This window comes from Schistocerca gregaria, chromosome X, assembly GCF_023897955.1.
Source record: "Schistocerca gregaria isolate iqSchGreg1 chromosome X, iqSchGreg1.2, whole genome shotgun sequence".
Taxonomy (NCBI): Eukaryota; Metazoa; Arthropoda; class Insecta; order Orthoptera; family Acrididae; genus Schistocerca; species Schistocerca gregaria.
The window spans coordinates 847,309,456-847,330,571 of record NC_064931.1 but is presented as its reverse complement, the minus strand read 5'-3'; positions in this window follow the sequence as shown (position 1 = coordinate 847,330,571).

Here is a 21,116-nt window from a genome sequence, read left to right as displayed (position 1 = left end):
ATATATTCCAGAAGTTTACGTACTTTTCCACATTTTCTACAATAGTTCATATTTCCGCGTATTTTTTCAAGTGCGATGTGGTCATGAGTTCGAACTTCGGTCTCATCCCGCTCTCTACGCTGTTCTATCCTATGCAAGCCACTTCACCTCCGAATAACTAATGCAACCTACATTCTTCTGAATCTGTTTACAGTATTTATCTCATGTTCTTCGTCTATCATTTTAACCCCCCCCCTCCCCCAAACACTTCCTTCCGTTACTAAATTAGCAATCTTTGAAGTCTTAGAATGTGTCCCATCAAAAGACCCCATCCTGTAGTCAAGCTGTGCCACAAGTTCCTTTTCTGCCCAGTTCTGTTCAATGCGTCCTCATCAGCTGCGCGATCTACACATCTAACATACAGCATTCGTCTGTAGCACCTCATTTAAAAAGCTTCTATTCTCTTCTTGTCTAAACTGTTTATCATCCATGATCCACTTTCATACATGGCTACACTGTACAGTTACCTTCAGAAATGTCTTCCTAACACTTAAATCTATATTCGATGTTAACAAATTTCTCTTCCTTAGAAACAATGTTCTTGCCATTACAAGTTTAAGTCTTATATCCTCTCTACTCCGGCCATCATCATTTTGCTGCACGAATAGCAAACCTTATCTATTATTTTAAGTGTCACATTTGCTAATCTAATTCCCCCAGCATCCCTCGATTTAATTATTATAAATTTCAATATCTTTGTTTTGTTTTTGTTGACAATCATCTTATACTCTTCTTTGAAGATGATATCGATTCCGTTCAACTGCTCTTCGAAGTCCTTTGCTGTCTCTCACAGTGTCACCGGCAGACCTCAAACTTTTTATTTCTGCTCCCTGAACTTTAATTCCTAGTCCAAATTCTTCTTTGGTTTCCTTTACTGCTTGTTCAATGTACAGATTGAGTGACATTGAGGATAGGCTACAACACTGTCTCCTTCTAATTTCAACCACTTCTCCCCTTCCCACCGACACTTAAAACTGCTGTTTAGTTCCCATACAACCTGTAAATAGCCTTTCGCTCCCTGTAGTTACCCCTTCTAGCTTCAGAATTTTAAAGGGAGTAGTTCAGTCAACACTGTCAAAAACCTTCCCTAACGTACGTTTGCCTTTCCTTAACCTACCCTCGAAGAGAAGTCGCAGGGTCAGTACTGCCCCATGCGTTCCTACATTTCTCCGGAACGTAAACTGGTCTTCCCTGATGTCTGCTCGTTCACGTGTTCTTTTCAAGTGATGTAATACGGCCTGTTTTGATTGAGGTGTGCGGCGTCTCCTTGGAGCATCACAGTCATGGCTGCTGATGATGAAGGTATCATTCCCGAAGCTGTAGCGTCATTGTGGCGAAAAGGTTTTGCGGCAGAGTCGGACGTTGTGGAAAACGATCTTGATCAATGCGACGAGCAGCTCTTGCATTACCGTGAGCTGTGCCATTGAGAAAGATCATGCCAGTGGATTCTGCAAACGTGTACTCGGACTATGTTGCTCTAATACTCACAGACACGTGAATGAGCCTGTTACGAGGTCAAAGAGGTAGGATAGACGTGAAATGACAGCCGATCCTATGTAACTCCCCCGCCCCACCCCATGCTCATGCATATCTACCTAGCAAACATGTTTCAAACACCTGTACCAGAGAAACAGTTGGTGTTAGTTGTATCGCAATATGTCAATTACATCTCGGGAAATTGGGAAGTGATGTAGACACTTGAAATAAACGAAACGTATCACTACTGTATATCTCCAGTTAAGTGCGTGAACCCCAAGTTGCTCGTAATCTCCATGTAATTCACGTATTACGATGCAAGAAACGCTGCAGTTATCGCTATTTACACTGTTATTAAGTCGACTGGAAAAAAAAATTACAGATGTCCAGTTGTAATCTCCCTCTTGCTAATCGGCCTATCCTGCTTGCGATATAAAATATGACCGTATATCGCGTGTATGCCTAATGGATTTTTTTTTTTTAAATTGGATAAGGCTATCTTTCCTGAAGAAGTTATACCGATAAGTAGGAGGAAATTGTACAACTGACCTTTCTGATGGAAAGTCTACTAAAACTAAAAGTAATTAAGAGCAACAACGCTATAGTTTGGAAACTGAAAGTTATTTTGTGCATTCAATCAAGAAACAACACTGGACAGAAAAGGGGTACCACTGATCATGAATCCTGAAGCTACACTAATGAACGAAAAGGAAATAATTATCGGTCGCCAGCCCACTAGGGCAATTTACGTCCAAAATCCTGCACAAGGTGATGGGAACGAAAAATGTGTATTATTAAACACTAGCGTGGCAACTGAAGGTTATCCCGTTTTTTGACACTAATTTTAAGTGAGTATGTAATGATAAAGAAAACTGAGAAGTCACTCTTACGTTATGTTTGGCATTAAATTTTGAAAAAGCCAATCGAATAATGATTTAAAATTATGTAATTAAACTGTATGTTAGTATTGAACTTCTTCACGTGAACAGTGACTTTCAGTGATCTGAACATAACGTCATCAGAGAAATTTAGAAAAAAGCAAGCACTTTTTACATTGCCGTTACTTATTTTGCAAATTGGATTTCATATTATTGTCTGAACAACTGAGCCCTTTTTACTGACTTGAACAGAGTAAACATTAGAGTACATACCAAACCATACAGCCATGTGCTTCAAGCTATATGCAAATGAAACAAAACTTCCACACTCTTAATTGGTGCTTTCTTTAGATTTGGATTTTTTTCCAGTGATTAATTCTCAAACTTGGAAAAATGAAATTGCTTTACTTTAGTCATATACTGAAACCTCGGTTGTACAACAGTTAATTGAAAGTAGACTGAGGCTAAAAGTGAAATTATTCATTAGTAAACTGGCTGTAGCTATTCAGTTTGTTTCTTATGACACTCAGTTAGCGCCGGCCGTTATGGCCCAGCGGTTGTAGGCGCTTCAGTCTGGAACCGCGCGACCGCTATGGTCGCAGGTTCAAATCCTGCCTCGGGCATGGCTGTGTGTGATGTCCTTAGGTTAGCCAGGTTTACGTAGTTCTAAGTTTTAGGGGACTGATGACCTCAGATGGTAAGTCCCATAGTGGTCAGAAACGTTTGAACCAATTTTGAACTCAGTTAACATATAAGGAAAAAAGGGAACAAAGAACCTCCTTGGTAACAATGTCTGGGGGCAATGAGGACACTACCGCCCTGAGTTTAACTGATTGTTATTTAAATAAATTTTATCAATCAGATCAAACTGAGTTGTGCTGCTGGGTTCGCCGTTAATACTTTTTACCAATGAACAATCTTATTTCAGTGCTGTGTATACGACGAAACTCGGAGCCGACGACGAAACTGTGTTGCTGAAACCGCTGACGTTGTTGAAGACGGTAGCATCTTGTGGAATCACGGCTAATTACAGGAACGGGCAATCGTAATTAACACAGCCTCTTCCTTCCGGTCACTGTTCGTACTCCTGCTACTAGACATCTGGCTGGCGCACGTACATCATGCAGCCGAAAAAAGTGCTCACTACAGCGAGAGCTTTAACACCACCCTGCCGCACACTACAAGCGTTGGAACCCGTCTCCCTCCCTCTCGCTCTCTCTCTCTCTCTCTCTCTCTCTCTCTCTCTCTCCGCGCGCTCCGCGCGACAACTCCCTACCCAAGGATTCTACAACGCACAAGCACTGCTATTATCGTCGCAGTGAAGCAATGTCCTTACGTATTAAAAGAATTACAAATATTTATATCCAATTCAGAAAAAAAATATATATTGGTATCAGGTGCCATGCATTCTACATTTTCGGTGTTGCGCAGTCACACACATTTACAAATAAGGAAAGGGTTTTCTCGTTGGTGTTTTATTGATCTTCTCTACAGTTCTAGAATTGACATAATGGTATCAACCGTCAGAGTAAACATAATTAATGGGTTAGCAAGGATCTAATAGAGAGGTGAATGGTTATTGAATTTAGTTGTAAAATTAAAGCAACAAGTCTACAGTACTCCATCCATGGACATACACGACATGCCAGATCTGTGATGGTGGATGCAGGTGGGTTGCCTACGATCAAGAAAAGTATGATCCGGCGAGTGAAATGTTTGTAAGTGCTAGGTGGTCGCTTTGAACATCTTCTCTCAAATGAACGTTGCTCCTACGTGTAGATACCGGCTCTGTGAAGATAAGCATGGACGGCAAACGTACACAATGTGATTATTGTGTATATCATAACGTGCAATCTAGTGTACCCTATCTTTTGTGCTTTTTCTACCTCACTGGATACAGACTATATTACTGTCTCCACTATTACTTTATACTGGCTTTATTTATGCCATGGACGATTTAAGCAGTTGGTTTCATCTGTAAGAAGTTCATGTTGTATTTTGATGTTTAAATAAAGGTAACCATAACAGAAGGAAATATAAAGGATACCGCATTGTGGAGGTGCTAATCGGATATAAACCAGTAGGACATTTGACACCAGTTACAAAGAATATGTAAGAGCAAGAAAGTAAAAATCCTCATCTTACAAGAAAAATCCGGCCGGAGTGGCTGAGCGGTTCTAGGCGCTAGTCTGGAGCTGCGCGACCGCTACGGTTGCAGGTTCGAATCCTGCTTCGGGCATGGATGTGTGTGATGTCCTTAGGTTAGTTAGATTTAAGTAGTTCTGAGTTCTAAGGGACTGATGACCTCCGAAGTTAAGTCCCATAGTGCTCAGAGCCATTTGAACCATTTTTTGTACAAGAAAAGTACCACATCCAAAAAACCATAACAGAAAAGAAACAACTCATAAATGATCAGATCAATTTGGCAAACCACACATTCTTTAAACTGATTGACCACTTAATAGAAGATAACCATATCTTCCCAGATTATGTTCTATTATCACCGTCCTGGCCGATCCCCGCTCCTCCCCCCTCCACCTCCCCTACGGAAAAAAATATGAGCACACTCCCACTCCTGTCACGTCTCTAGCCAACATATAAGACAACTTAACAAATTTTCACTAAGTCTCTCACACACAAACACACACACACACACACACACACACACACACACACACACACACGCGCGCGCGCGCGCGCGCTCGCGATGCGTGCGCACACACACTTCCACGCAAAATAGTTCCACAGGTTGGCAACACTCAGAGCAGCTACTGTGCGGAATGAGAAACTGTTTACAGAAGGCAAAAGTGGAGCGTAAATAATGCAACATAAGAAATACTGCAGAATGGCTGAAACTGCCCAGTGCAAATGTGAATCGAAGTCTTTCGACAACAACCGCTGCTAGCATGGAGGGAAGGAGCAGAACTGTAAAGAAACACTGTAAATAACTTGCGCAAAAACGTTATAAACCAAACGCTGTTTTTAACCTAAAACAACCAACAATGTGCAAACGTATGTATCCAATTTGGCAGAATAACCACGGAAGATGCTTTGTAAATATAAGCGAAATGTGTCTAGTGAAATTCTTTGTAATTGAATTGCAGTCAGCTCAAGACGGATAACCAATAGTAAAATACAAATATTACTCCCTCTGTAAACGAGGTAAGACTTTTATGAAAAACGATATTCCCAATGCCGTTGATAGATAAAATTTAAATGACATTAAAATATGCATCGAAATATAACGGCGTCACAGTAAGAAAAAACTAATTATTATATGAGATTCATATACATGGCATGTTCGTTATAACATGTGTTGCTCCACCAGTTAGGAAAGTTACACATGAAGTTACAAAATGTGTCCTATAAACGCTGCTTTACGTGGAGTAACATGAGAGAAGCACATGAGTCTCTATTCGTCAACAGCACTACTGACGTTTTTTTTCGTTTTCCTTTTCTTTTCTTTTTTTTTTTTTTCTCTTGAGGCTTCAGTACCTGGAAAGAAATGTGAAATATAAGTATAAAAATTAATTAATGATGTGCCCGAATGGTTCTGTATATACCTGGACATTGGTTAGCAAATGTAAAATGTTACAATGCATACTTATAAGACTTTTATGACATGAATAGGATAGTATAGGCTGTAGTAACAGCAGTTCTTTTTGCAATTTATGAGTCCATGTTGTTGACGAATGGGAGACTAATGTTTACGTGAGGCGTTCAGTAAGTGCAACATGTTCTTTTTTTTCCTTAAAGCAGGTCGGTTTTACTCAAGATTTCATTATTCCCCACTCTTTTGGCTACAAAACCTTATTTTCCAACATAATCTCCATTTAATGCGACGGCCTTAAGCCACTTTTCTGGGAGGATCTGTACGCCAGCATGGTACCACAGTACAGGTCGACGTCAGAGCCAAAGTCTTGCTGCATCAATAAAATCCCCATCATCCATATACTGCTTCCTGAGGAGAGCGTCCTCCATTGGGTCAAACACATGGTCTTTCACGTCTCTTTATGGGCTTCTGTTAGGCGCTGGGAAACACAGCGGTCACGCATTTCTGAGTACCCCAACTAATGAACGATTGTGCCAGCACTATCAACAGTGACATCGACCTGGCAACTAGGTGTTTGACTGTGATTCGTCGACCACGTGGAGTGAGAGTGTCTGCACTTTCCACCATTGCGGGAGTCACAGCTGTGTGCGACGTGCCGGCACGCGGGTGATCGTACGTGTTTGAGCGCCCTTTTTTGAACGATGACAGACGCCTCGCCCAATGACTCAACGTGCTTTTGTTCATGGCGAGGTGACCATAGACACTGTGTAAGTGCCTATGAATATCTGCAATTCTCTGGCTTTCCGCTTTGAATACTTCTCTGTTACAAACGCCATTATGAAAACTACATATGGCGCTGCCACCATCGACACTTCATGAAATTATAGGCGCTCAAGCAGGAATATTCCGCAAAGTCTCACAATGTGTTGCGTTACTTAGTGAACGGCGCTCTTATTTCTCTTATTTTATGTCAAATATAGCCTAGTTTATCGTATACGTTTCGCTACTTCATGTATTATGTTATTTATTGATGTAATTACACATGTTACAACTGACATCCTATGCATATGCATCTCATGTGCTTAAGTAGTTTTTGATTACTGTGTTACTGTTACATTTCCATGCAAATTTTATTGCCATTTATCTTTTATTGAACGGCGGTATTTGGAATATCTTCTTTCATGAAAGTTCTTACTTCTTTTTCAGAGAAAGTAATACTCATATATTTACTCGTCGATGCGAAATGTCTTTGGCAAATGCTTAGGTCATTAGTCGGTGTTCTTTACTTCTTTGACAGTTTAATGTGCTGCATCCTAGTTTGACACTAGCTTTCATTGAGTTGACAGTTGGACTACCTCATGTAGTATTCATGAAATCAGAATTGTGTTTGAACCTGAAACTAGATATACATGTAAGTACTGAAATGATTGCGCATACGGTGTTTTTAAACGATCACGCACTATACATACTTTTCAGAACTTGTCCCACAGCTTATGTCTGACGATGATTTTTCGAAACTCGTAACATTTAATAAAGAATCGTGCAATAAATACTTTTCAGTAATTGCTATTTGTGTTATTAATTTCTGTTGTGATATGCTTGATTCTAGATGGTTTAATGACATTCCTTAAAATAACGCAGTATTGTTTTGTAAAATGCAGATAACATCGGATACTTACTTGTTCCAGCCTTTATAGAAGTTTTCATTTCCTTCTTACAAGACAATTTAATCCTTTTAGTTATCCATGACTTAATTCTTCTTTTAATGTACTTCCTGCAGAACTTTTTATGAAAGCTGCTGTCAAATACTGATACGAATTTACAGTGGAATATATTGAAATTCACAGTGACATCTCTTTCCCTATATACATCATCCTATACGAAGTCATTCAACTCATTCTTAAAACATTACATCCTGGTATCATTAATTAGCCTCACTACTTTGTATGAACAGGCCTTAGGTGCTACACTGTTTATTTCCATTAATTGTGCATCATAAACAGATAAACAATAAGAATTACTGTATTCACATTAACTGTCTCAGTCTGAACACTGCCTACAAAAATGTCCCGCTCTCTTGCTGCACAAAAGTTGGAAAACTCGCTAAAGAAATAAACTGAATAATTCAACTAATGATTCCAGTACCTACTGAAATCTTAAGAAATATACAGTGAGGTCTCCACAAAAAACTGACTGTTTCTTCTTCCATAGCTCAGTAATGAATCTAGAGTTATCATAAATAACTAATAGTTCCCTAGAGGGGTTTTTAGACTGCTACAAACACCACAATCTATGTTCTGATCTATCCAAAAACTGTTTTTTTCAGTACTTTGAAATAATGTTCAACATTTACGTATGTTGGAGCTACTCCTTTTCTGTATCAACTGTACATAAAAATCATGATACTACCTAACCCATGGTATTTAGCTTCTCTGTCCCTGTAGTTTCATGTTATACAGACAGGTACAGAACATGGATCACTTCAGAATTTTCCACATTTTCCAGACACAGAAGAATTTCATCTGTCCTCTTTGTAAGCCCTCTAATGTTCTATAACTACATCTACCACCTTGCGATGTGTGACGGAGTTTCCTTCGTGTACCACTGTCACTGTCACTTCCCTGTTTCCTGTTCCAGTCGGGAATGGCTCGCATTAGGAACGAATGCCGGCAAGCTCGAATCTTTCTAAATCTACCTTCTTTGTTCTTGCGAGATACACTTGAGAGGAAGCGGTACACTTGTTGTCTCTTCTAGGAATGTACGCTATCGGAGCTGTAACAGTAAACCACACTGTGATACAGACGGCCTCTCTTGCGCCTTCTGCAACTGAAGTTCGTTTGTCATATCTGTCAAGCATTCTTGTATACTAAACGAACCTGTAAGGAAAAGCGCTGCTCTTCTTTGGATAATCTCTATTTTCTCTGTCAATCCTATCTCGTACAGATACCATATTTATCGGTAGTTTTTAAGTATTGATCCAATGAAGATTTAGTAATTTATCACTTATGTTGACTGACCGCATTTCCTGAAGATTCTCCGAATGAACCTCAGTCCAGCATCTGTCTTTCCTGTGATTAGTTTTATCTGGTTGTAATACTTTAACTCGCTCCGTTCTCATGTTCCTCGATATTTTATGGAAGTAACAACTTACAGTGATTTTTCTTCAGTCATTTAATCATACAATAATTCCTCTTTCCATCCACGTCTACGCAGTACGTTACATTTCTGTATTTTGAGGACCAACGGCAACTCCCTGCAAAAAGTATCGATCCTGTGCAAGAATTTCTGCATACCACTGCAATTTTCTAGCGTTGCGACATCTCTGTATACAACAGCCTAGTCCGCAAAAGCCTCAAGAATAGTCCAGTTTCGTCTAATATGTCCTTTATACAGGGTGTTACAAAAAGGTACGGTCAGTCTTTCAGGAAACATTCCTCACACACAAAGAAAGAAAATTTGTTATGTGGACATGTGTCCGGAAACGCTTACTTTCCATGTTAGAGCTCATTTTATTACTTCTCTTCAAATCACATTAATCATGGAATGGAAACACACAGCAACAGAACATACCAGCATGACTTCAAACACATTGTTACAGGAAATGTTCAAAGTGTCCTCCGTTAGCGAGGATACATGCATCCACCCTCCGTCGCATGGAATCCCTGATGCGCTGATGCAGCCCTGGAGAATGGCGTATTGTATCACAGCCGTCCACAATACGAGCACGAAGAGTCTCTACATTTGGTACCGGGGTTGTGTAGACAAGAGCTTTCAAATGCACCCATCAATGAAAGTCAAGAGGGTTGAGTTCAGGAGAGCGTGGAGGCCATGGAATTGGTCTGCCTCTACCAATCCATCGGTCACCGAATCTGTTATTGAGAAGCGTACTGACACTTCGACTGAAATGTGCAGGAGCTCCGTCGTGCATGAACCACATGTTATGTCGTACATGTAAAGGCACATGTTCTAGCAGCACAGGTAGAGTACCCCGTATGAAATCATGATAACGTGCTCCATTGAGCGTAGGTGGAAGAACGAAACTAAAATGAGCTCTAACATGGAAATTATGCGTTTCTGGACACATGTCCACATAACATCTTTTCTTTATTTTTGTGTGAGGAATGTTTCCTGAAAGTTTGGCGGTACCTTTTTGTAACACCGTGTATACAGCGTGAGTCACCTAAAATTTGCACCTCAGATATTGAGGAAATGGAGAGTGCTATTGATGTGCGGTTTTCACAGAATGGATTGGCACTCAGAAGCTCATATTTTTAGCCAACCAACAAATTCTAATAACACTTACAAAGTGTACTTTTTGTGTAAGTATACATGTTTGAAATGGAAAAATTCCTATTGACATTAACAAACTAAAATTATGGTGTATTAGAATGTAAGTGATGTTTCTTACATTGTTATAAGAATCTAGTGCGAGTCGTTTTTCAAAAGTTCCAAGATCGACATTTGTACAAATCCTATGATAACACATACTAAAGAACAACACAAGTAAATACACTATTTAGGTGGACTCTGGCCAGCAATGAGACTGTCAACCATCGCAAGCTGTCCAGAATGAGTTTTTCACTCTGCAGCGGAGTGTGCGTTGATATGAAACTTCCTGCCAGGAAGGCGAGATCCCGAGTTCGAGTCTCGGTCGGGCACACAGTTTTCATCTGCTAGGAATTTTCATCGCAGGCTGTGTTCAGAATGCCCACCGGCATTGGCAGTACACTATTCCAGTCTAGTATGGAACGACAATTCCACACGTGCTAGCATTTCAGCGATGTCAGAGCAGAATGAAGCAATACATCGCAGCATGTAAATTGGTGTAGTCTGCATGCTCTTGTATACAGCATCTTCCAGTTTTCCCAACAGAGAAAATTATGCAGGTGCCTAATCCGGTGAAAGGGCCGACCAAGATACGTGTCTGCTGCAACCAGTCCAACGATTTGCAAACAGTTCGTATTGAAATGCTGTAGGACTTTGCTGCCCATGGTCTAGACAGCCATAATTTTGGTACTATAGGTTCCTTCTGGTCTGCAGAGGAACATCTTCTAGCATTCGTGGAAGATGGTCTGTTACAAGGCTGCTACAATTGTGCGCCTTCAGTTTTCCTTCTATGAAGAACGGCCCCTCGAGCAAATAGTACCCTATTCCACACCACACATTTAAACACCATGGACGATGACGTTCCACCTGATAAAGCCAACAGAGGTAGTCGATAGACCAAGACTCCATGTTTCAGCGGTTTATCTGGTTATTATTGGTAAATGTGGCTTCATCACTAAAAAAGATACATGATACGTCTGGAGATCATGTCTTAATGCCATCGTATAGAATTTAACACGATTCTCATAATCGGTTCCCTACAGCTCTTGATGGAGAGAAAAGTGATTGTGATGGAATCTACACTCCTGGAAATGGAAAAAAGAACACATTGACACCGGTGTGTCAGACCCACCATACTTGCTCCGGACACTGCGAGAGGGCTGTACAAGCAACGATCACACGCGCGGCACAGCGGACACACCAGAAAACGCGGTGTTGGCCGTCGAATGGCGCTAGCTGCGCAGCATTTGTGCACCGCCGCCGTCAGTGTCAGCCAGTTTGCCGTGGCGTACGGAGCTCCATCGCAGTCTTTAACACTGGTAGCATGCCGCGACAGCGTGGACGTGAACCGTATGTGCAGTTGACGGACTTTGAGTGAGGGCGAATAGTGAGCATGCGGGAGGCCGGGTGGACGTACCGCCGAATTGCTCAACACGTGGGGCGTGAGGTCTCCACAGTACATCGATGTTGTCGCCAGTGGTCGGCGGAAGGTGCACGTGCCCGTCGACCTGGGACCGGACCGCAGCGACGCACGGATGCACGCCAAGATCGTAGGATCCTACACAGTGCCGTAGGGGACCGCACCGCCACTTCCCAGCAAATTAGGGACACTGTTGCTCCTGTGGTATCGGCGAGGACCATTCGCAACTGTCTCCATGAAGTTGGGCTACGGTTCCGCACACCGTTAGGCCGTCTTGCGCTCACGCCCCAACATCGTGCAGCCCGCTTCCAGTGGTGCCGCGACAGGCGTGAATGGAGGGACGAATGGAGACGTGTCGTCTTCAGCGATGAGAGTCGCTTCTGCCTTGGTGCCAATGATGGTCGTATGCGTGTTTGGCGCCGTGCAGGTAAGCGCCACAATCAGGACTGGATACGACCAAGGCACACAGGGCCAACACCAGGCATCATGGTGTGGGGAGCGATCTCCTACACTGGCTGTACACCTCTGGTGATCGTCGAGGGGACACTGAATAGTGCACGGTACATCCAAACCGTCATCGAACCCATCGTTCTACCATTCCTAGACCGGCAAGGGAACCTGCTGTTCCAACAGGACAATGCACGTCCGCATGTATCCCGTGCCACCCAACGTGCTCTAGAAGGTGTAAGTCAACTACTCTGGCCAGCAAGATCTCCGGATCTGTCCCCCATTGAGCATGTTTGGGACTGGATGAAGCGTCGTCTCACGCGGTCTGCACGTCCAGCACGAACGCTGGTCCAACTGAGGCGCCAGGCAAGCCGTTCCTCAGGACTACATCCAGCATCTCTACGATCGTCTCCATGGGAGAATAGCAGCCTGCATTGCTGCGAAAGGTGGATATACACTGTACTAGTGCCGACATTGTGCATGCTCTGTTGCCTGTGTCTATGTGCCAGTGGTTCTGTCAGTGTGATCATGTGATGTATCTGACCCCAGGAATGTGTCCCTCAAGTTTCAACTTCCTGGGACAATGAATTCACGGTATTCTTATTTCAATTTCCAGGAGTGTATATCGACGGAGAATGTGTAGGACACTTGGCTTACTCATGCCACTTCCTCGCGCGATTGCGCGGAAGCTAACGTGCGGGTGAACTGCAACAGCATTAAGAACATTATTTTCCTCGTCTGTCGTCACCTGTTTCTTTCTGTTACGTTGACTAGGTATTACACTCCGACATTCACGTAACAGGTTTAAGAGATTGATAAATAACTGCCGATATGGTTGGCGTCTATTTGAATATCTTGCTGCATACAGTATACAAGAACGAACTGCTTTCTTCCTACACTCTTCATACACCATGAGCCTGTAGGCTTTTTCTGAATTGGTAAAATCCATCGTCCACTCACTGCCTACTGCGTGGACTGTCACATACTAACTGACTAGCATGTCGCAGTGCATTCAAGGAACGCACAAGCACATTGTAAGCAAACATAACAACATTCTACCTAGCAACTACGCGGGTTGAATGGCACAAAGAAGTATCGGTGTGGATACTTACCAAAATACGATACATCGTAAACGACTTGCACTAGAATCCTGCAACAAACACCACTGACATTCTAATTTTCTGTACTTCTACTCTGTTAATATATATATAGGCATCGTTCCATTTAAGAAAGTATATTTTGCATAAAAAGTACACTTGTTTGAGAACGAAGTAATTCGCAACAGCACTGATATGTAAACCATTATCGGGTTCCTTGACCCGTCAGTTCGGTATAAGATATCAAGCTTATGCCGATATCTACATCTACATCTACATCCATACTCCGCAAGCCACCTGACGGTGTGTGGCGGAGGGTACCCTGAGTACCTCTATCGGTTCTCCCTTCTATTCCAGTCTCGTATTCTTCGTGGAAAGAAGGATTTTCGGTATGCTTCTGTGTGGGCTCTAATCTATCTGATTTTATCCTCATGCTTCATAGCGTCCACCGTCATAGCCAGGATCAACTGTGTTCACCGTTGGGGTGGCCTAATATAGCCCGTGGACAGCTTCTGATTGTTCGGCTGGTGATTGGTCGGCGATGACGTACTGCTGTAGCAGGCGGTGTCAGGGTCTCCGCTGGTGGCGCCACCACTTCCGTGGAAACGTAAACACCGCAAGGAATGTCCCTGCTGCTTCTCTGCATCGAGCGCTCTTTTCCATGCACCGCTCAGATAATATTCGCTTTCACGTTGAAGTTCTTCTCGCTCCTTCTTATTTCAACAGTCTCCTAAATAACAGAATCCCAATGTGTAGGGGCATGGGACAAAACTTTTGTTTCATAAAACAGTATTTTACGTTTGTTAGTGGGGCTGTGCTCCACAATTGGCGATTTCTCTACTTCTCTATTTTTAATATGCCACTGGTGTTCTGCACAACGGTCGGGAACGGTATGAATGGTCTGACCTATATAACTGCTTCCAGACTCGCAGCGGATATTATAAATTACAGGGAATCCGAGCCGGCCGGAGTGGCCGGGCGGTTCTAGGCGCTTCAGTCTAGAACTGCGCAACCGCTACGGTCGCAGGTTCGAATCCTGCCTCGGGCATGGGTGTGTGTGATGTCCTTAGGTTAGTTAGGTTTAAGTAGTTCTTAGTTCTAGGGGACTGATGACTTCAGATGTTAAGTCCCATAGTGCTCAGAGCCCCCCCCCCCCCCCCCCCCCCTTCGCCAGGGAACCCGAGATCGAGACTATCCTTAAACAGGGCGCATCATCTCCTTAATTTTCTTAGTAGGACGAAAAATCGGTCTTATACCCCGTCTACTAAGGGCTCTTCCTGTTTTACTGGACACAGCGCGACAAAAAGGAAGAACCGCAATCGGTGGTTCATCCTGTGAGCGTGCAGAATTTTGAAGTTACCTTTTCTTGGAGATCGCTGCCTTTACATCGCGTACACCATAGCCATTCTTTTGGAACACGTACTTCAGATGGTTAAATTCGGGCTTCAAGTGGTCCTCGGACAGTTTTTGCTCTATACACCAACATATTCAAAACGGCTCTCTTCTGAACGGGATGATAGAAACTCTGTACATTAAGATATAATTCTGCATGCGTTTTCTTGCGGTAGACAGAGTGGCCGAGACGCCAGTCCGCCTGTCGTTGTACTGAAACGTCTAAGAATGGCAACCTTCCTTCCTTCTCTCCCTAGACAGTGAACCGGATGTTCGGATCTATGCTGTTCATGTGTCCCATGAATTATTCGAGAGCTTCTGTGGTGTGTGGCCAGACGAAAACTGTATCGTCAACATAACGATGAAATAAGGATGGACGGAGGGGAGCCGAATGTAATGAAGGTTCTCAGAATTCTCCAAGAAAAGTTAGCCAGTGATGCAGACGACGGCTCAGGTTGTCTGTAGTTCCACCATGCCTAGATGGTCAATACCGCGGTTCGATCGCTCCGCATTGTTACTCTGTGCCAGGAAGGGCTCTCAACAAATGAAGTTGGTTCAAGTGGCTCTGAGAACTATGTGAGTTAACATCTTAGGTCATCAGTCACTAAAACTTAAAAATACTTAAACTTAATTAACCAAAGGACATCACACCAGCCATGCCTTAGTCACGATTCGAGCCTGCGACCGCTGCGGTCGCGCGGTTCCAGACTGAAGCGTCTAGAACCGCGCGGTCACAACGGCAGGCGACAGGGGAGGTGTCCAGGCGTCTCGGAGTGAAACAAAGCGATGTTGTTCGGAAGTGGAGGAGATACAGAGAGATAGGAATTGTCGATAACATGTCTCGCTCAGGCCGCCCAAGGGCTAATACTGCAGTGGATGACCTACCGATTATGGCTCAGAGGAACCGTGACAGAAACGCCACCATGATGAATAATGCTTTTCGTGCAGCCACACGGCATCGTTTTACGATATGCAATAGGCTGCATGATGCGCAACTTCACTCCGGACGTCCATGGCGAGGTCCATCTTTACAATCACAATACCATGCAGCGCGATACATATATGCCCCACAACATTCCGAATAAGCGCTCAGGATTGGCGTCACGTTCCCTTCACCGGAGAGTGTTGCGTATACATTCAAACAGACAATCGTCGGAGACGTTTTTCGAGGCAACCCTGTCAGGCTCAACACGTTACACACACTGTCCAGCGAGTCCAGCCTAGTGGAGGTTCCTTGATCTTGATGTTTTGGGGTGGCATTATGTGGGGCCGTTGTACGCCGCTGGTGGTCGTGGAAGGCGCCGTAACGGCTGAACGATACGTGAATTCCATCCTCCGACCGATAGTGCAACCATATCGGCTGCATGCTGGCGAGCCATTCGTCTTCATGGACGAAAATTGTGAATGACTTCCTTCAGGATAATGATATCGCTCGACTAGTGTGGCCAGCATGTTCTCCAGACATGAACCCTATCAAACATGCCTGGGTAGATTGAGAAGGGCGGTTTTAGGACGACGTGATCCACCAACCACTCTGAGAGATCTACGCCGAAACGCCGTTGAGGAGTGGGACAATAAGGACCAACGGTGCCTTGATGAATTTGTGGATACTATGCCACGACAAACACAGGCATGCATCAGTGCAAGAGGACGTGCTAGTGGGTATTAGATGTAGCAGTGTGTACAGCTATTTGGATCACCACTTCTGAAGGTCTCGCTGTATGGTGGTACCACATGCAATGTGGGGTTTTCAGCCGGCCGGTCTCGCAGAGCGGTTCTAGGCGCTTCAGTCAGGAACCGCGGTCCCGCTACGGTCGCAGGTTCGAATCCTGCCTAGGACATGAATGTGTGTGATGTCCTTAGGTTAGTTATGTTTAAGTAGTTCTAAGTTCTAGGGGACTGATGACCTCAGATGTTAAGTCCCGTAGTGCTCGGAGCCATTTGAACCTTTTGTGGTTTTCATGAGCAATAAAAAGGGCGGAAATGTTGTTAATGTTGACCTCTTTCCCAAATTTCTGTAAAGGTTTCGGAACTCTCGCAACCGAGATGATGCAAAACTTTTTTTGAGTGTATTAGCTGTAATCATAACAAAATAAACTCGCTTAAATTACTTAGACATCCATTCACTCGGTGAGACAAGATCATATAATGTCAGAAGTTGCCTGGACCAGACTTGTGAGTCAATAGTAAATGCATTAGTATGTGTTATAACGGAAGGTAGCCTGTGGAAAGTATGAATCGATGCATTTCCTATGAGGTACTCTCCGACACCTATGATATGACCCCACCTGAAATCTTCTCTACATCTACATCTACATCCATACTCCGCAAGTCACCCGACGGTGTGCGGCGGAGGGTACCCTGAGTACCTCTATCGGTTCTCCCTTCTATTCCAGTCTCGTATTGTTCGTGGAAAGAAAGATTGTCGGTATGCTTCTGTGTGGGCTCTAATCTCTCTGATTTTATCCTCATGGTCTCTTCGCGAGATATACGTAGGAGGGAGCAATATACTGCTCGACCCTTCGGTGAAGGTATGTTCCCGAAACTTTAACAAAAGCCCGTACCGAGCTACTGAACGTCTCTCCTGCAGAGTCTTCCACTGGAGCCTATCTATCATCTCCGTAACGCTCTCGCGATTACCAAATGATCCTGTAACGAAGCGCGCTGCTCTCCGTTGGATCTTCTCTATCTCTTCTATCAATCCTATCTGGTACGGATCCCACACCGCTGAGCGTATTCAAGCAGTGGGCGAACAAGCGTACTGTAACCTACTTCCTTTGTTTTCGGATTGCATTTCCTTAGGATTCTTCCAATGAATCTCAGTCTGGTATGTGCTTTACCGACGATCAACTTTATGTGATCATTCCATTTTAAATCACTCCTAATGCTTACTCCCAGATAATTCATGGAATTAACTGCTTCCAGTTGCTGACCTGCTATTTTGTAGCTAAATGATAAGGGATCTATCCTTCTATGTATTCGCAACACATTACACTTGTCTACATTGAGATTCAATTGCCACCCCCTGCACCATGCGTCAATTCGCTGCAGATCCCCCTGCATTTCAGTACAATTTTCCATTGTTGCAATCTCTCGATACACCTGCAAAAAGCCTCAGTGAACTTCCGATGTCATCCACCAGGTCATTTATGTATATTGTGAACAGCAACGGTGCCATGACACTCCCCTGCGGCACACCTGAAATCACTCTTGCTTCGGAAGACTTCTCTCCATTGAGAATGACATGCTGCTTTCTGTTATCTAGGAACTCTTCAATCCAACCACACAATTGGTCTGATAGTCCATATGCTCTTACTTTGTTCATTAAACCACTGTGGGGAACTGTATCGAACGCCTTGCGGAAGTCAAGAAACACGGCATCTACCTGTGAACCCGTGTCTATGGCCCTCTGAGTCTCGTGGACGAATAGCGCGAGCTGCGTTTCACAAGACCGTCTTTTTCGAAACTCATGCTGATTCCTACAGAGTAGATTTCTAGTCTCCAGAAATGTCATTATACTCGAACGTAATACGTGTTCCAAAATTCTACAACTGATCGACGTTAGAGATATAGGTCTATAGTTGTGCACATCTGTTCGACGTCCCTTCTTGATAACGGGGATGACCTGTGCCCTTTCCAATCCCTTGGAACGCTACGCTCTTCTAGAGACCTACGGTACACCGCTGCAAGAAGGGGGGCAAGTTCCTTCGCGTACTCTGTGTAAAATCGAACTGGTATCCCATCAGGTCAGGCGGCCTTTCCTCTTTTGAGCGATTTTAATTGTTTCTCTATCCCTCTGTTGTCTATTCGATTTCTACCATTTTGTCATCTGTGCGACAATCTAGAGAAGGAACTACAGTGCAGTCTTCCTCTGTGAAAAACAGCTTTGGAAAAAGACATTTAGTATTTCAGCCTTTAGTCTGTCATCCTCTGTTTCAGTGCCATTTTGGTCACAGAGTGACAGGACATTTTGTTTTGATTCACCCACAGCTTTGACATAAGTCCAGAATTTCTTCGGATTTTCTGCCAAGTCATTACATGGAACTTTACTTTCGAATTTATTGAACGCCTCTCGCATAGCCCTCCTCACACTACATTTCGCTTCGCGTAATTTTTGTTTGTGTGCAAGGCTTTGGCTATGTTTATGTTTGCTGTGAAGTTCGCTTTGCTTCCGCAGCAGTTTTCTAACTCGGTTGTTGTACCACGATGGCTCTTTTCCATCTCTTACGATCTTACTTGGCACATACTCATCTAACGCATATTGTACCATGGTTCTGAACTTTGTCCACTGATTCTCAACACTATCTGTACTTGAAACAAAACTTTTGTGTTGAGCTCTCAGGTACTCAGAAATCTTCTTTTTGTCACTTTTGCTAAACAGAGAAATCTACCTACATTTTTTAATATTTCTACTTACGGCTGAAATCATCGAAGCCGTAATCGCTTTGTGATCGCTGATTCCCTGTTCTGCGTGAACTGTTTCAAATTGTTCGGGTCTGTTTGTCACCAGAAGGTCTAATATGTTATCGCCACCAGTCGGTTCTCTGTTTAACTGCTCAAGGTAGTTTTCAGATAAAGCACTTAAAATAATTTCACTGGATTCTTTGTCCCCGCCACCCGTTATGAACATTTGAGTCTCCCAGTCCATATCCCGCAAATTAAAATCTCCACCCAGAACTATAACATGGTGGGGAAATTTACTCGAAATATTTTCCAAATAATCTTTCAGCCACAACAGCTGCTGAGCCAGGACTTTCTGTCTCTAGTACTATATGGGCGTTGTGACCGTTTATTAATGTGAGCAGTTCTATGACCTTTCTATAGACGCTCCTGCAGTTTACTATTAGCACATTAATATTATTATTCCTTGTTGCATTTTGACTACTATTACCTTGCCGCGTCTCAGGAGGCGTCTTGTCGGCCCAAGGGAGGGAATTCTCTAACCTAAAAAACCCCCATGTGCACTCTACACGTACTCCGCTACCCTTGTAGCCGCTTCCGGCGTGTAGTGCACGCCTGACCTATTCAGGGGGACCCTACATTTCTCCACCCGATAGCGGAGGTCGAGAAATTTGCACCCTAGATCTCTGCAGAATCGTCTGAGCCTCTGGTTTAAGCCTTCCACTCGGCTCCAAACCAAAGGACCGCGATCGGTTCTGGGAACGACACTACAAATTGTTAGCTCAGATTCCACCCCGCGAACGAGGCTTTCCGCCTTCACCAATTCCACCAACCGCCTGTACGAACTGAGGATGACCTCTGAACCCAGACGGCAGGAGTCATTGGCGCCGACATAAGCAACAATTTGCAGCCGAGTGCACCCAGTGCTCTCTATCGCCGCCGGTAGGGCCTCCTTCACATCTCGGATGAGACCCCCCGGCAAGCAGATAGAGTTAACACTGGCCTTCTTCCCCGACCTTTCCGCTATTTCCGTAAGGGGCTCCATCACCCGCCTAACTTTGTAGCTCCCAGTAACTAATAGACCCCTCCCCCCGTGTTCCTGCTCGGACCTTGCTGAAGGAGCAGCCACATGTCCACTTACAGGCAGAGCGGGCGGTGCCACACGGCCAGCCTCCACATTTACCCTCCGCCTCGTGCGCCGCGAACGCCGCTGAACCCTCTCTTTTAACAGTGACTTCAATTTTATAAATTTGTGAACAACCCATAAATATTCAATTTTGTTGCCAACTAAATGTATTTACTATCTACAGAAAAGCGTTGTATTTTTCGACATAAAATTACACTTAGTTAAATTAAGTATTTAGCTAATGTCACAAGCTAAAGAAAATGATTCACTGCAGCTTAGATTCGTACTGTAAATAAAGTAGCACGTAAATAACAGGGGATCATTTTCGGCGTTGGCCTACTGATAGACGGCCAAAATGAAAAGCTCTAAAATATAAAAAGAAATGCTGAAACTGTCCAGCGCCATGCACAATTTTTTTATTAGTCACGCTACCTGATGAGTGGAAACAATAGCATTTCCATCGGCCTCCTGTAGATCTTCCAGGGAAGATACAGGCGTAAGAGTTACAGGGAGAGTTATGAGGTGATCAAGGATATCCGCAGAACCACATCATAAGCGCCTGGAAAATGACACGGAGTTTAGCAGCACAATTTGTAAAATTTTCTAATCACTTGTATGTCCTTTCTTGTTTTCCTTTACCTGGAGACTTCCTCGACATTCGTGAGACGGCAGTTATTTGATTTTGAAACGCTGATGCCTAGCCAGCGTCACCACACGGGGAGTGAAATGAGCCGCTTTCGGCATGGCGCGGAGCACTTTTTGGGGCCGCGCTTTATAATCGCGCAGGAGTGTTTATAACTTCCGACTGACTGCTCACTCAAAGAATCTTATCGCCCCATTCTAAGCTCCCCTCTCCGGCCACCATCTCTTTAATAAGGAGCGAGGGCAAATGAGGTCATTAAAAAGATTAATTCATACGCGCTCTCCCTGTGTGGAGGCGCCAGAGCATTATGGCGTTTTT